The sequence below is a fragment of the Megalobrama amblycephala genome, linkage group LG6, assembly GCF_018812025.1.
Source record: "Megalobrama amblycephala isolate DHTTF-2021 linkage group LG6, ASM1881202v1, whole genome shotgun sequence".
Lineage (NCBI taxonomy): Eukaryota > Metazoa > Chordata > Actinopteri > Cypriniformes > Xenocyprididae > Megalobrama > Megalobrama amblycephala.
In genome coordinates this window covers 24352221-24366250 of record NC_063049.1, presented here as the reverse complement: position 1 = coordinate 24366250, position 14030 = coordinate 24352221, and the positions used below count along the sequence as shown (strand labels likewise).

Here is a 14030-nt window from a genome sequence, read left to right as displayed (position 1 = left end):
CTGTAGATTTAGCACTTGAACAAATAGCCTGGCACAAAAGGTGCATAGAGATCAATTTATTCAAACTCTTGATACAAAACATACCTTTTGTGAGTTCTTTTTAATGCTTATAATATTATACGAGCAAGAATGCAAATCCAATATCCACATGATTGCAAATGTGACATTGATTATTTACAACAGTTCAACAAATAAAAGAGTAATATTAAGTGATGTTCTTCACAGTATTGTCAATAGTTTTGTCAATATTTGCTTTATTTTGCAATGAAGTAATAGCTCCAACGAAATTCACAGAAGAACTACAACACACAGCGGTGTTTCGTGAACGAATCTGCGGCTTTGAACGAATTGTTTGTGATTCAAAGATTCATTCACAGCCACTTGCTTCGTTGAACGAACGACTTGCTGACTCATGCTTAATGTGTGACTTACCGCCATCTACTGGAGGTTTTAGTATTTAAAGAATCACTTTTCGAGTTTTATCATTGCAAATTTCTCTTTTGAACTTTTTTTTTTTTAGAGATAAAAAATGCACTGGAAAGTCAAAGAGTAAGAGAGGGGGGGTACGCAGGAGGATGGTAAATGCCTCATGGGGTAAAATGAAGGACTATAATGCATTAAGAGCTCACACAAGTACTAAACAATTTAGTGCTTCTGAAGTAATTAGCAAGATTTTAAAATGTATGCATGCTTAAAGGGATACTCCACCGTTTTTTCATATTAAACTATGTTATTCCCTTAACTAAGACGAGTTGATACATACCTCTCTCTCGTCTCAGTGCGTGCACTAAATCGCTCTGTCTTGCGGCGAAACTTTGTTAGCACTTAGCTTAGCCCAGTTCATTCAATAGGGGCCAAGCAGAGAAGCTACCAAACACCTCCACGTTTTCCCTATTTAAATACAGTTACTTGAGTAGTGTAACTCGACCTAGGACGGTGACACAAAACAAAACGTTGCGCTTTTCTAAACGTGTAAAATGGATAACTATATTGTATGGCGGAATACCATAGCAATTGCTCGGGAACACTTTGACTTGGCGCAGTAATATCTTCACTCGTGAAAAGTCCTCTCACCGGCCCCCGCTCCCTCTCCTCCTCCCTCTCATTTCCGTCAATAGAACCAACGTGACTTTTACCACCTGTGCTATTAGCAAACTGCAAGAGATCATTTGCAATGGCGGACTTTGTAGATGATTATGACTTGTTTGTAGCAGAACCAGAGCCATATCTGTTTGAACCCGAGTACACGGAGGAGGAATTAGCTCTTATGGACCGTGAGAGGGAAAAAAGATACGAACCAGAACAGACCGGAGCCGGCGAAAGAACACGGGCAAACAGCAATTGGTGGTGCAAGTGTGACTGTTGCAAACAGCAACGGTGTTTTTGGATTCTTGTTCAAAGCAGCTAACCAAGCTCTCCGCTGTATGTGGTGAGTTGGAATTCTGTGAAACATGACGGCACTATATACCTTCTCCTTGTTATCACAACCCTTTAAGATGCACGTTATAACCATGATTGTTCACAAACTATCTTCCTACAACCTGATACTTCGTTAACTCTGCTCAAACTATTACTACTGGTGCAGGTCACGTTGGTTCTATTGACGGAAATGAGAGGGAGCGGGGGCCGGTGAGAGGACTTTTCACAAGTGAAGATATTACTGCGCCAAGTCAAAGTGCTCCCGAGCACTTGCTATGGTATTCCGCCATACAATATAGTTATCCATTTTACACGCTTTGAAAAGCGCAACGTTTTGTTTTGTGTCACCGTCCTAGGTCGAGTTACACTACTCGAGTAACTGTATTTAAATAGGGAAAACGTGGAGGTGTTTGGTAGCTTCTCTGCTTGGCCCCTATTGAATGAACTGGGCTAAGCTAAGTGCTAACAAAGTTTCGCCGCAAGACAGAGCGATTTAGTGCACGCACTGAGACGAGAGAGGTATGTATCAACTCGTCTTAGTTAAGGGAATAACATAGTTTAATATGAAAAAACGGTGGAGTATCCCTTTAATAGGGAGCCAATGCAATGTTATTGTGTCATAATCTATATATATATATATATATATATATATATATATATATATATACATATACACACACATATATACACACATATAAGATTTTAAGGTTTTACAGATGTTAGAAATGTGGCTTTCATATGAAAGATTGGTATCAAAGAGCACACCCAGGTTCCTAACTGACAATGACGACTTGACAGAGCAGCCATCAAGCGATACAGTATTCTAGGTTATTACATGCAGAGGTTTTTGGTCCAATAATTATACTTTTTTTTTTTTTAAGTAGTAGGAATTCATTAGTCATCCATTTTTTTTCTTCAACTGTGCATTCCATAAATTGGTATGTTTCTTCAGGGCACAAAGAAATATAGAGCTGAGTATCATCAGCGTAACGGTGAAACCTAACGCCATGTTTCCTAATGATATCTCCCAAGGGTAGTATGTACAATGTGAAAAGCAATGGCCCTAGTACTGAGCCTTGTGGTACTCCATACTGAACTTGTGATCGATATGACACCTCTTTATTTACTGCTACAAATTCATACTGATCAGCCAAGTATGATTTGAATCATGCCAATGCAATTCCACTAATGTCAACATAATTTTCAAGTCTATTCAAAAGTACTTTGTGGTCGTTAGTGTCACGTTACAGATGGAAGCAGACAGGTAAGTAACAAACACAGTCTTTATTGAAACAGCGGCACAGATCTGGATAGAGGAGATGACTGGTGAGTAATTCACAAAAAGCATGTTGCAGTATGACTTAGCTGAATGGCAACACAATGTCTCTTGCAGGTGAGCCAGACTGGATGACGGATGAAGACAGGCAGATGGTAGCAGACAGAAGATGGGTCACAGGCAAGTAGCAGGTAGGCATCTCTGGGGAGCATAACTGGCTGGGTCTTGGAGCTCGTCATGGCCGATGTGGTAACACGTAGACAAGACCAGACAACTTTAGTGACTGCAGATATAGGGAGTGCTGATGAGTGGTAACGAGGGTGATGGCTTGCAGGTGATTGAGTGAGTGCAGGTGTAGAGCAGGAGGAATGCTGGGAGTTGCAGTGCAGAGAAGGTGACTGAGCTGGTGACTGTGACAGTACTCCTGTCATCCTGGAGTTGTGACAGGTGATCAGGGTGATAAGAGCAGGTCATCTCCAGGATGGTACTGGTGGTTCAGGTAGCCAGGGTGGAGCTGCAGTTAAGGGCACCCTGGTGGATCAGGCCCTTCGGGAAGCCATGATGGTTCAGGCAGCTCGGGATGCCATGGCGGTTCTGGCCATTCGGGAGGCCATGGCTGTGCAGGCAGTTCAAGAGGCCATGGTGGTCTGGCCTCCGTGGCCTTGGCCCAGACCCCAGGCTCAGCCACCAAGGTCAGGGAACAGATAGCCTGGGCTCAGGTGTGGCGGCGGCCATTTTAGGATGAGACGCTTGGACTGGCAGGAATGCAGATGACGGGATGAAGCTCTCCAGACACTGGTAAATGGCCTCCTTCCAGCCCAATCCAGTGAGTTCAGGGAGTTTGAGGAACTACAAAGTTCACCCCGATCCGGTACAAGACCTTGATAGTATCATCCAGGGAACTGTTATGAACAAGACAAGAGAATTTCTCAGTGAATGTGAGAACAGAACGTGGCTGGATTGAGCTGCCGGATTATAGAGGAAATGACTGGTGAGTAATTCACAGAAAGCATGTTGCAATATGACTTAGCTGAATGGTAACACAATGTCACTATTGCAGGTGAGCCAGACTGGATGACGGATGAAGACAGGCAGATGGTAGCAGACAGAAGACGGGTCACAGGTAAGTAGCAGGTAGGTATCTCTGGTAAGCATAACTGGCTGGGTCGTGGCGCTTGTCATGGCCATTGTGGTAACCAGACAACTCTAGTGAGGATGGTGACTGCAGATATAGGAAGTGCTGATGAGTGGTAAAAAGGGTGATGGCTTGTAGGTGCAGGTGATTGATGAGTGAGTGCAGGTGTAAAACAGGAGGAATGCTGGGAGTCGCAGTGCAGAGAAGGTGACTGAGCTGGTGACTGTGACAGATAGTATCAAATGCAGCACTAATAGGGAGATACAGTACAATCACGATCGGATGATAAGAGCAAATTATTTGTAACTCTAATGACAGCAGTCTCAGTACTTTGATACAGTCTAAATCCTGACTGGAAATCCTTGCAATACCGCTTCTTTCTTAAAAAAAAAAAAAAAAAAAAAAAAAAAAAGGTACATAGTTGTGAGGAACTGTAGAGCGATTTTGTAATTTTTCTACTTAAGAAATAATTTAATTAAAACGAAAAATAATTTGGCTTCAAAATGTTTCATTTTAGGAGCAAATGCTACTTATCTCTTTTCAGGAGTCCTGTCTTTAAGACTTGTGAGCTTGTACATATTTTTATAAAGTTGTCTGTAACATTCAGTTCAGAAAAATGGTAATTTGTTTACTTGTGCCTTAGTGTTCCTTCCTTTAAAATGTCAGTCATAAGCTTGATCCACCCCCCCACTGTAAACCTGACATTCCTCCTTGGAATGCCTGCATTTTTTCTCAAAGTAAAAAACTAAATAAAACAAAACAAAAACACACATTTATGTGTGAATGCCACAGAGTTCCATATTCAGAGCTGCCATGATATAATCTTCCAAATAAGCAGTAATGAAGGCAGATATCCAACATGGAAGCCTATCGCTACGGTCAGTTTGTGGTCAGAGTTCTTCACAGGCACTCTCTGTGGTCTGCTGGCGCAGGGATGAGCAAATCCTGTTGGTGAGTCATGGGACTTTGCAGAAAGCTCCATTCCTTCCCTTATCTCCGTTGTTGTTGCCAGAGTCTTCATGTTTACAACTAGACAGCTGAACATCTGCTGTGACGAGTCCTCCCTTCTCTGTGAAACTGACTCTCTCAGTCAGAGGCTTAATGTCAAGGTCTGAGTGACTGGCTTCAGAAAGCAAAACAGAGAGATATAGATTTGTCTTGTATTACTGGATACAAACACACTTTTACATGTTTTATTTTAAAATTAAAGTGAAACTAGATGTTTTGATCATAACCTATTGATTCTGGAGGTTTATGTGTGCTTTGTAAATTGCTCTGGACTAGGGTGACCAGATTCTTTAAGTCACAAATCGGGGCACAGGTGGAGTCCATTCACACTTATCTAAAATAATGATAAAAAATTCAAAATTATGACTTACGACTTACCATCTATCTGTCTGTCTGTCTGTCTGTCTAGCGTCTGTCTGTCTGTCATGTTCTAGAACGATAGATAATTCATACTGCTTTATAGATTAAATGAACTAATTTAATAATTGATGATCTTTACAATGTAACTAAACTGACACTGACTTTAGAGCTGCTGTACAAATGAACTCTGTTTGCATCATTGAATCATTGTACTGTTATCACCGTAAAGCTGCTTTGAAACAACCAGTATTGTATAAAGCTTGACTTCACTTGACATTCTGTCTCATAAACACCTTAAATGTTTTTCTTCACTAATTAATATGCAAAAAAAAAAAAAAAGTGTGTGAAATTATTACGGCTGCTATTTTTAAAATGTGGCATTCCTACAGCATTTTAGAGGTTACCCTACCTGCAATCCACAAATCCTAAAGGCTTACTCCACCCTTAACATAACATTGCATCAGATACATACCACGTCTGGATCCTCTCACACTCACACACATTACAGCAGCTTGAATTTAGGATTGGAGGCAATGTCTTCTCTTCCTGTGTGTGTCTATGTGTCAGCACAGATAGTACAGCAAAGGCCTGCTGCTCTTGAAGCACACACTGCATATCTTTCTCATTGGCTCTCAACATGCAAACAGCTGTCCAACTTCCCAATCTAATCTTGAGCCTGGCCTGGTACTCGGTCACCTGACTGCTGGCCCTCACATCAGCTGATAATTGTGGTCAACATGAGGAAGTGGCTGAGATAACTGAGGGATTATTCAATGCTTAAGGGCATTAGGTAAGATGTGTGGAATCCACGGTCATTACCTCAGTCAGGCGTACTTGAGCAATCCACGCCCAATGCCACCTTTTTTGGGCAAATGGCTTATGTCATCATTGTGGAATTGGAAAAAAACAGCATTAAACATTGACGTGCTTTGTAAGGTGGGATTGAGCTTTGGCAGTTGTCGAGTTTTGGTTGCTGTAGAGTGGGTAGAAAACAGTCTGAATCACCACATTATTATGCCTCACCTTATCAATGAATAAACCTGGACAGGATGGACAATGAATATGAATGTAACATTCAAAGGCAAACATTTCCTAAATAGAAACTGTTCTCTTGTGTTTTGCTTGTATGCCTTCCTCACAGCATTCCTGTTTCTGTTTTCCCACATTAAATAGTTACCTGTGGTGTGGTTCTGGCACAGGCCTCTGGAATGTTCCGTATGCACCTGAAAATGTCATCAATCAAAGTATTTACATTAAATCACACAATGGGATCCATATTAAAACAGAGGCTTTTGTTGCTTTCGCTTCCTTGGTGGTAGATTACGGGCAAGCTTCCAATCTCACATAGAGCAGCCTTTGAGAGTAGAAAAAATTAAGATGGTATCTCGAGCCAAGGCATCATCATCAGAGGCATTGGAGAACCACACGCTGTGTGTGGTTCTCATTCCCTCTTTGACTCAGTGCTCTGTGAAATTCATTTGAATCGGGTGATAACCGTAGCCTTTGACTCATGTTGTACCCCTGAGGGAAAGCCCAAAGTCTGACAGATATCTAGTCCCGCAGAAGTCCAGCTTTGTGATCTTTGATGCTGTAATGTCCATGGGTCCCACACTGCTGTCCAATAAACATCCCTTTTTGGTTTTATCATTTTGTGTTGAATCAGATAATGGTGGAAAATAAACATTCTCCTAACATCGTTCATATCTCCAACTGCCAGTAACTGTTCCTCACGCTTACAGTTTTTCTCAGTCGCTTTGGTGCATTTCTCACATCGCTATTTACATTTGCACAACAGTTAATGCAGTTTTTAAAACAATTAGTATAAACTGCAAAACCTAGTTGATAACCTGCAAAAGCGTGTCACTTGCTCAAAATGGATAGGTCATTCCTCAAAAGCAAGTATTTATTTCAGTGAAAGTGTCAGTGTCATCAAGATGAAAAGTCCTGACACCATTGTTTATGAACAAGATAGTCAAATGGCTTTGTCACGTTTTCATTATGACAGTTTACTCAGATCTTGGTGACACTACCTGAAAATGCTCAAGACAGCACTAACTAAAGTTACACATTACCAGGGACGTGCACAGACATTTTGGGGGGCAGCGGCTCAAGTGGAAAAAAGGACACTTCTCATAATTATTTATTTAAAAAAAAAAAAAAAATCCTTAAATATTAAGTCAACTCTGACTTCCTTACCAATTTATTTTAATTCCCTCACACTCACGCAATTGTTTTATTCTTGATTTCTACAAAATAACAAGTTCACACAGAGACCATGTTCTTCTTTAGTATTCACTAGGTTTATCACAAGAGAAGGCAACAGCAAAGGAAACTATGCCGCAATGTGCATGTTTTCTACACTACTATTTTCAGTAGCTATATATTTAGAATAAATGACTGCACCAAGGAGAGGGACATATTATTTTGGTGTTATTGGAATACTTCTTTCATGTAGTGTAAAATTTTAAGATTTTGGCCCATTTTTGCTGCCATGTCTTTTACTCTAATGGAATGAAAGCTTAACCCTAACCCTACACATTTAGATAGTGTTTGTTTTAAGCCTACTACCATCCGTCTGTTTGCATCTGTAGATTTCTTCTAAATTAACCAAAACAAGCTAATCGGATACAAGCTAATACATTATATATTATAACAAATGTCTGCAGAGGGCGCCAAAAGCCTGCTGATTTTTGTTGTTACACAGCACAGCACGATCAAATCCACGATTAAAGCCAACCACCATAATTAAAAATATGCTATTAGTTAAATAATAATATTCGGCCACTGTTTTTTTTTTTTTTTTTTTTTTTTTTTTGATAGAAATGCTACAGCCACTTTTATTGATGTATTCTCCTGTGTAAGCATAGATTTAAGAATAGCATTATGTAATGCTGTATTATGATTTTAAATAGTTTTAATAAATCGTGCATCCTTAGAAAACTGTCTAATAATGCGATTCATGGATGCTCCTCTTCTGGTATTGACAGCCCTACAGATATCTTTAACATGGTTCAAAACGCAATGCATAGCACATTAAAATAATTGAAATTATAATATGACATAAATTACATTAGTATCAAATCAGGCAGATGCATTGATGGTGGTCAAACTATTAACGTATAAATAATCTCACCCTTAAATAGTTTCACAATAGTTTCACAAATTGCACATGTTTGTGAACATACACAGTTCAACCTTATGGCATTGTTTGCGATCACCATTGCACAAATGGCTTCCTCTTTTTGCGGAGTAAAAAGGGGCCCTCTTCCACCTCTGCAAGGTTTTCTTGCAATCCTGTGTGGTGCAGAGTAAAGTTACAGTAAATATGGCAAATCTTTACTGTAACACTACTGTACACTACAATACACTAAATGTGTGATGCAGTAAAGCTGTACGTCTAAATGTAAAATGTACAGTGACAAGTTCTTGTCCCACTGCAATCTTCATGTATGACACAATGACAGTAGTGCAGTGCAGATTGTTTAGTGCTGAATTACTGTCCATTTATACACACCTGTTCTCCCGACTAAATATTTGAATAATTTAATTTACAGTGGTTCTCCCAACATTTGGCTGCACCCTTCGACCAGCCTTCGACCATTGTGAGGCCATGATTGACAACATGATTCACAATTGTAGTCCTGATTTCATCAGGGATCTGCCTATGTACTTGGACTCTTCTTCCTCTTCCCGTTTTGTCCCCTTCCCCTTCCTCCCCGCACCCTCATCCCTCTTCCACGAGGCTGACCTTCCACTTCTGTGTCACAGTATTGTAGAAATGGTACACACTATGTCCTGCTTGGTTCATATATGCTTGTAAAGTGGGGGTTTATGGGATTCAGCTCTGACAGTGATTGTAGAGAAGTGGCTTATCATTGGTTGCAACTAATGCTTCACACACCCTTTCTCATCAGTGAAAGTTGAGATTCACCTGAGAGAAATTGTTCAATTTAGGAGACATTTTCAGGAAAAAAAAGATTTTAAAAAATGTGTAAAATTTGCTTGACAGATTTTGACAACTAGTTCATCATTTTTGTATGTAATGACTCAAGCAATGAAATGAGGACTATTAGTTTTATATGGAATGACTATTCAGCATTCACAAGTATAGTTAATTTTGACTATGACATAAGCAGAGAGTTGTATGAAAGCAATTGATGCATGTCCAAAAGCATTTGCAATTTGTTTGAAGGAATGAGAAACTGCTACTATGATGTGCACAAATAACTAAATGTTGTGGAGGTTGAACTAACTGTTCTGTGTGATGTGAGGAATGCAACAAAGCAACTGAGGAAAAACTGTAATACGTGTTAACAGACATGATATAGCTTTGCTGCTGTCTCTTTAAGAGAGCTGCGATTAATGATTATTTTGATAATTGATTCAAATTGAAGAAAAATTCACGTGTTGTCCTTTTTATAATTACATTTTACTATCGTTGCAGTTACTGCCCTCATACAAAGACAACAGGTGCATCCCAATTCACGTACTTATGCACTATTCTAAGCAATTTTGTAGTATAAATTTTATATGTGATTACTGTTTACACTGAAAATTCCAACAAGAAAAAGTGCACTTTAAATACCCTGATTATACACTTATTTAACTAAAATGTTGGACACCTCATGCACTCAGCTGTGGCAACTTTCTTTATGTAGCTATCAGACTCTGATGCTGGATGACAAAATAACCTTTTAAATAATGTTTTATAAACAAAGTTCGGGAGGAGCACGTTCACACAATCTACCCAATCAGCACGACAGGAGGCCTATATATACATAGCGAACCAGACTCACCTATGTTCCTGTAGACAGTTTTCTGCATCCCTCCACCACCCTGACTCCTCACTCTTGGCTGTTTACTATCCCAGCCAGGGAAATGGGGGGAATGGTCTCAGTCCAAATTCCAAGCCCTCTCCTCAGATAGCGCCACCAAAAACGAATACTCTTTTTACTCTGTCCAATTATTTGTAAGTGTGAACTTGTGAAACATAAACTAGATGGTTGAGTGCATAGTGTATGGCAGGGATGGACAACTCCGGTCCTGGAGGGACAGTGTCCAGCAGAGTTTAGCTCCAACCCTAATCAAACACACCTGAACCAGCTAATCAAGGTCTTTAAGATTAGTAGAAAGTTATAGGCAAGTGAGTTTTTATCAGGGATGGAGATAAACTCTGCAGGACACTGGCCCTCCAGGACCGGAGTTGTCCATCCCTGGTGTATGGTATGCAATTCGGGAGACAACTTGCTTGTGTAAAACTAAATGTAGAATCCAACAATTTTAGCCAAAAGATACATTTTAGTCAAATATTGAGTGATTAGCTATAGCATATATTAGCTTTTCTGTGATAAAATAGATGCTGTAGTCATGCCCATGTTTAGGTATGGGGTTCCACATATTCACAAATTGCTTGCTTCCTTTTAACAGGTTGTCAAGTGATTTCTTTTTTAAGCTTTGTGTGAAGTGCAAAATGCAACAGATTTTCTGCATGTTGTTCATAGTAAAAATAGCTCACTTTATTGGATATTTCTTCCATTTTACTTATAGGAATGAATGGGTAACTATGGGAACTAGGTTTCATTTTCCTCCGCCTAGTTGGAGCGATCGAGAATTGTTTTTTTCACAACACGATCACATGAAAATGCGTATAAATAGTACGAGTGTGTATCTCGTAGAATATATACGCCAAAATGAGTTTTGGCGTGCTTATGGTACGCAGTTTTTCGCGTGCATATAATACACACTTTATGGCGTGTATATGACACGCTCTTGGGTAGGATGGGGGGTGGGGGTTTTGTACGTATAATACGCCATAAAGTGCGTATCATATGTACCCGAAAAACTGCGTACCATAAGCACGCCAAAACTCATTTTGGCATATATATTCTACGAGATTACACGCACTATTTATACGCATTTTCGTGTGATCGGGCTCGTTTTTCACTACTGTAAAGTGGCGTGCAGACCTGACAAATGAATGAAATTCTTTAAGCCCTATATGTACAGTGCAACATGTAGGACAATCGTGGAAGCACTGTAACCTGTCCTGTGTGAGAGGTTCAGCAAAAGATTCAGGGATTCATTCAGTTTAGGTCAGTCAACGCTTCATTTATAATTCACCGCTCAAGCCTTTATTAATGAGGCTTCATCCATGGAAAAGAAGCAGTGTGCACAACTGTAGTTCAGTTTTGCAATTAGGCCTATACATTGTCCCCAGACACATTTTGATGATATGATGCCTAATATTTCTTTCCATATGGAACATTCCCCCAGTGTATATCTTATATATTGACTTTGTCCACATTCATTAGTGTAGAAGAGCATGTCAAGCCTCTGTGTATCTTTTCATCTGATCAGGTTGCCTTCTCTCTTTGTGTCTTTGTTTCTAGCTTCCTTTTAACCAATAGGTGTGTCACCCAAGAGCGACATTCCGCTACTCTTTCCACTGCCCTTCTCTCTTACACGTCTCTTCCGACATCAGTTTCTCCTCACAAAGGTCTTCTTTCTTCCATCCGTGATGGAGACGGCAGCATCTCGAGACACCCACAGTCAGCAAGCATCTCTGTTTTGGTCAAATCATAAAATTCCCCAAAGTCTGAACAATGGAAAACAATGAGGCACCTGCAAAATAATGAGGCCTTAGTCAGCCGTGATGAGCCACACAGGCATGATGGTTCGCTTTAAAGTGGCCTCCGATGAATGTACAACCACACCTGAAATCCCCTCCAATGGAATTCCCCCTCTCACAAACACACAGTGTGCTCGGTGATCCAAATATGCCCTTATTTTTCCTCATATTTTCCTTGTGTTGTGAGATCAGAGAGTCGCAGGCCTTTGTCTGTGAACTTGAAGGCAGAGCTGTGCCGCAGTTTCACTTGTACGCGTCATTGTCACTATCACCGTCAGCGGTTTCAACCCTTGCATGCACCACGTCACATGAATGCGAGCAGAAACTCTGCCTGGCTGAACAAAAGGCCAGCTGTTTGCTCTTGGCTCCGCTTTTAACTGTGGCGTACGCGCGGGGAATTACTCAGAAGTACAAGTCTTCTTTCTGCCTTTCTTCCGTTCTCCAAAGGTTAAAATAATCCTATCCTTCAGAATACTGCCACAAAGCAGCTTCATTTAGCTCAGCCAATGGCCAGACCAAAGCCAACATCAACATCATGTTTGGCTATGATGGATATATAATGAGTTTTGGATACCATACAGAGGGTAAGGGGTGGTTGACCGTGGGTTTTCAGTGTTTAGTTGCCCTTTTCATGCCATACACTGTACTATCAGCTCTTTCACAGTGGCGACTCTCTCCTAGGTTCCCTATAGAGGTGACCCTTGTTGATCCCTGATCCCCCAGTCGGTACTAGGTAGAACCACGGCACAAATGGAAGCTTTGTTGGCTTGAATGTATGCTGGTGCTCAGGGAGTCAAGGGGTCAATGTGGAGGGGAGGAGGGAGGTGGAGAGTGACAAACCATAGGTTGTTTCCTTGTGGAGTAAAAGGTGATTCCTTCGAACATGGCAGTTGGGAATGATCTTTTTTTCATTTTCAAAATCATTTTAGATTTGATCTTTAAAGCCAAACATTTTGGTTTGATTTGTTCCTTTAAATGTTTGAAGTATAGCATAGGTGTGCAGACATTGTAGAATTGCTGGATTAATGCACTTTCTGCTCATTGGGCCACTCGAGTATGCTTTCAAGTTCTCAAGCCTTTTTATTCTGGCCTGTAATCCCCTTCTGAGAGTTCACAGGCCTTGTGCAGGTCAATTCTAGGGTCAAAATTTCAATCAGCATTTAAAAGTGATGTAAAAGGGGGAATTATAATAAGTTTTAGTCTTGTTTAGATTCTCTAAACCTTGCATATTTGTCTCACGTGCACTTAAAGTCTAAATGCTGTTCCTCAGTTAATGCAATTTCTAAAACCTACCAAAACAAAGTTTCTGTGATAATAAATTGCACGTTTTTCACACTTTCAGAATAATAGAAAAAAAAATATTTTAAAATATACACTGCCTTTCAAAAGTTTGGGGTCAAAAGGCTGTATATAATAATAATAATAATAATGATTTAAAAATAATAATAATAATAATTAATAAAAAACAGCACTATTGTGAAATATTATATGAATTGAATACTGTTTTGTGTTTTAATGTATATTTTTCATGTATTTTAAAATGTAATTCCTGTGAAGGTACAGCTGAATTTTCAGCAGCCATTATTCCAGTCACATGATCCTTCAGAAATCATTCTAATATGTTGATTTGGAGCTCAAGTAACATTGCTTACTATTATCAATGTTGAATGTTATCAAACAGTTGTGCTGCATTTTTATTTATTTTTTATTTTTTGCATTTCTTTGTTGTTCAAAAGAACAGCAATTATTTGAAATATAATTATTTTTAACAATGTGAAACTGCAATTTGATCAATGTAATGCATCATTGCTTAATAAAAGTATTATTTTACATGGATGCAAACAGGTAAGGGGGGAAAAACATGCTCTGCACATTTTTTTAAAAAAATTTTTTATTATTTATTTTTATTACCTTATATGTCAAACTGTACATTTTCAGGGGGGGAAAATTAACATATTGTTGCATCATTTTACCAAAATCAACATTTGGTCAAAATCTCATGTTATAAAAGATAAAGTGCTATGCAGGCTATTTAAGACAATATTGACTGATTAGACGCAATACTGAGCTAAACTGCAAACTGTTCACCCTCTCTCTCTTCACCGTTCAGAAATAGTTTTTAATTAGTTTTAATAGTTAAGTAAAGAGTAAAGGAAACAGTACATTGAAACAACCAGTTATAAGTCCCATAGGTGACCTTTTTT

The 14030-nt window shown here is 39.5% G+C and overlaps 1 long non-coding RNA gene across 1 annotated transcript in view; it reads left to right on the top strand.

The window, feature by feature from the left end:
* The window catches only part of LOC125270190, a 96478-nt gene that overhangs the window by 77526 nt on the left and 4922 nt on the right, over nt 1–14030 (top strand). The window contains exon 2 of the long non-coding RNA XR_007185292.1: nt 2813–2886. This is a non-coding gene — a long non-coding RNA (uncharacterized LOC125270190). The remainder of the gene's footprint in view (nt 1–2812; nt 2887–14030) is intronic.